Source organism: Orycteropus afer, unplaced genomic scaffold (assembly GCF_000298275.1).
Source record: "Orycteropus afer afer isolate SDZICR_OR568_19922 unplaced genomic scaffold, OryAfe1.0 scaffold00488, whole genome shotgun sequence".
In the NCBI taxonomy this organism is placed as follows: domain Eukaryota; kingdom Metazoa; phylum Chordata; class Mammalia; order Tubulidentata; family Orycteropodidae; genus Orycteropus; species Orycteropus afer.
This window is the reverse complement of record NW_006922075.1, coordinates 1721981-1725729: the sequence shown is the minus strand read 5'-3', so window position 1 is coordinate 1725729 and position 3749 is coordinate 1721981. Positions and strand designations below refer to the sequence as shown.

The 3749-nt window shown below is 40.5% G+C and overlaps 1 pseudogene; it reads right to left on the bottom strand.

The window, feature by feature from the left end:
- The window catches only part of LOC103209230, a 180443-nt pseudogene that overhangs the window by 160966 nt on the left and 15728 nt on the right, over positions 1 to 3749 (bottom strand).

Genomic DNA, 3749 nt, shown 5'->3' with positions numbered 1-3749 from the left:
TATTCAATTAGTATGCTGAGCAAATAATCTGAGAAGCTGGACTATATGAAGAAGTAGGTGACATCAGAACTGGAGGAAAACTCATTAACAACCTGTGATATGCAGATGATACAATCTTGCTTGCTGAAAGTGAAGAGGACTTGAAGCACTTACTGATGCAGATCAAAGACTACAGTCTTCAGTATGGATTATACCACAACATAAAGAAAACAAAAATCCTCACAACTGGACCAATAAGCAACATCATAAAAGGAGAAAAGATTGACGTTGTCAGGGATTTAATTTTACTTGGATCCACAGTCCATGGAAGCAGCAGTCAGGAAATCAGATGTACTGCACTGGGTAAAGCTGCTTCAAAGACCTTTTTAAAGTGTTAAGAAACAAAGATGTCATTTTGAAGACTAAGTTACCCCTGACCCACACCATGGTATTTTCAATCACCTCATATGCATGTGAAAGCTGGACAATGAATAAGGAACACTAAAGAATTGATGCATTTAAATTCTGGTGTTAGCAAAGAATACTGAAAATACCATGGACTGGCAGAAGAACAAACACATCTGTCTCGGCAGAAGTACAGCCAGGATGATCCTTAGGAGCAAGAATGGGCAGAGTTTGTCTCACATACTGTGGTCACATTGTCAGAAAGGGCCAGTCCTTGGAGAAGGATATTGCAATGCAGTGAATTGCTTAATATGGCCCTTTTAGCCTCCATTTTGTAATGTACTGTTCAATCCTTGTCTCTATGCCCGTTTAGAGTGGGATGTATCCTTGCTGGAGGGTGTGCCTCAAGTTACTACCTTTAGTTTCCTTGAGAGTATATATGTGAATGTTCTGGGAAAGTCTGCTCTCTTGTCCCTGTCCTTCATTTGGTTCATCATCTCACCCCAGGACTTGAGACAGCAGCCGGTCATTTGACCGATTTGGATTCACCAGCCCCTGAAACCAGGAGAGTGAGGAGAATCCTCCAGACCTATCCATAGACTTGGAACTTGCCAGCCTCCCAGCTTCCCACCACATGAGCCATTTCCTTGGTAGTTTATGAGTTCTGTGAGACATTACAACAAAATACAGAACCCTAAGACAAGAGGGTATAGAAGTTTGGAAAAGTTGAACATTTGGGACACCTTTAACCTCTGCCTCATAGGGGCCAGCCTTGTGCTGATCATTCGAAAAGAAATTATTTGAGCAGATATCATGCTTTGTTAAGTAGAGGGTCAGCGGAAAAGAGGAAGCCCCTCACTGAAATGGATTGACACTGTAGCTGCAATGGACTCAAGCATAGTAAGGATTGTGAGGATGGTGCAGGACCAGGCAGTGTTGCATTCTGTTGTACTTAGAGTTGCTGTAAGTTGGAGGCAACTCAATGGTACCTAATAACCACAAGAAGCAACTTTGGAGGAGCTCTGGTGGCACAATGGTTAAGTGCTTGACTGCTAACTAAAGGGTTGTTGTTGTTGTTGTTATGTGCCATCGAGTCGGCCCCGACTCATAGCGACCCCTCCTTGGGTTTCCGAGGCAGTATCACTACGGAAGTAGGATTGCCCAACCTTCCTTCCGAGGAGTGGCTGGTGGGTTTGAACCGCCAGCCGTCTGGTTAGCAGGCAAGTGACTTAGCCACTATGCTACCAGAGCTCCCAAACCACCAGCTGCTCTGCAGGATAAGGTTATGGCAGTCTCCTTCTGTAAAGATTAAATCAAACCAAACCAAACTAACTGTCATAGAGTTGATTCTGACTCATAGCAACCTCAATTTGGAAGCCTTGGAAACCCTGTGGACAGTTCTACTCTGAGCTATGGGGTCACTATGATTTGGAAAGACTCAAACAAAAGCAATGGGTTTAAGCAATTTTGGGCAAGTAATTATTTTTAGTAACTGAGGATGAAATTCTATTGTGTAATTCATCCTTGCCTCTACCAACTTTATTACCAAGGGTCCTGTTATTTCCTGCTTTGGCTGCTGAGAGTGCCAACCCTGGCTCTTTCATCCTAGATAATGCCCATTTGCACTTCTTCCAATAGCCTCCACAAGCATCTGCACTCCTTCCATCCAGTCTCATTTCTACCGCAGGCTGGTCTTTCCTGGCTGAAAAAGAGAGCAACTAATTCATACTAAAATACTCATGACCGATAAAATTATTTTAGAGCAAGTCATTCAGCTTCTCTCCAGGACTTAGCTTACTTATCTCTAAAATAAGAGAGTTTGGATTAATTGACTCTTAAATTCTTTTTCTAGTATAACTTTTTAAATCCCAAAAATGAAAGTCAAAGATAACCACTCCAAGGTTGTTTGTATTTTTTAAAGAGAATTCTAAATAATAATAAGCTAACATCCACTCTGTGCTTATTGCACTGGCAAGCACTCTTCCAAGGATTTTACATATATAATTTCTTTAATCCTCACAATAACCCAGGTAAGAAGTGTGTTGACTAGGATGATAGTAACTGAGGTAACAAATAAATGCTCAAAATATATACCTCAAAATAGTTTATTTCTCACACCACAGGCCAGGATGGATGTTCCTGTCTGTGGGTGGGTGGCTTTCCTCTAGTTGGCGATTTCGGTATCTAGGCTTTTTTTTTTTTTTTTTCTTCTTGTGATACTGCCATCTCCTAGACCTCACTGTCATCAGCATTCAGTCAGAGAAGGAAACAGAGAGTGGGAAGAAGGGACAAACATCTTAAAAATCTGACCCAGAAGCAACATACTTCACTTCCACTCATACTGCATTACTGAGAGTTACTCTCAAGGCTACACCTAGGTCCAAAAGGAGACTAGGAAATATAAACTCCAATGGGGCAGTCAATCTTATTTGATCCTAATATGCACATTTTAACATCTTAATCAGAATGCATTGTTCAATCAGTGATAATTTTAGTATTCAATGTAAATCACATTTACTTGGCTGCCTTCTTTTCTAAGTACTGCATTAAAAATGTGTCTTGCAATCAATGGAATCTTAGAGTAGATTAAGTTGGTGTATAGAGTAAAAACTGCAAAAGCCAGAACTAATGTAAGGCAGAAACCTGTCAGACAAGGAAAACTAAAATATTTTCCACTAAAGCGAGTGATAGAAAAGTTGGTACGATAGTACTGTCAAAGACAGAAAACTTGTGAGAAGGCAGTCCTGTTGAGTTCCAACTCTCATAGGTTTCACTGTAATACGGAAGAAGGAGCACAAATTTTGTTCTTTCTAAGTCAGTTCTTCCGTTCACCAAATACCCATGCTTACTCTTCTTCCCTCACTCCAAGGAGACACACCAGTGTCCAATTCAGTTACACACAGATCAAAGTCCAGGATCTCGGAGTGACAGGAAATCATCTCATCAAGTCCAGATAAAGCTGTCTGCAATATGGTGTTGTTGTTGTTATGTGCTGTGGACTATGCTACCAGAGCTCCTTGTCTGCAATATGGTGATATACAAATATATAGAGAAATTATCTGTACCTCCCATTATATAATGATAAAACAGGGACAAGATAAGGGAAAAATTGGGAATACATAGCAGCCATTGGTCCACCTTGGTAATGGATCCTACCTTTTTAAGTTATCATGGACAGAGCGTTGAAACATTATTTGCCAATGCATAACTTGAGTCACCATCTTTCCAACACCAACATCTGTGTTTTTTTTTTTTTTTTGCTACCTCCTATCCGAATGTTTAGCCATTAACACTTCAGGTTTTGTTATGGCAGCACTTCCTTCTAAGTACTAATTTCCATATGTAATAATTTGTTGTTGTTGTTG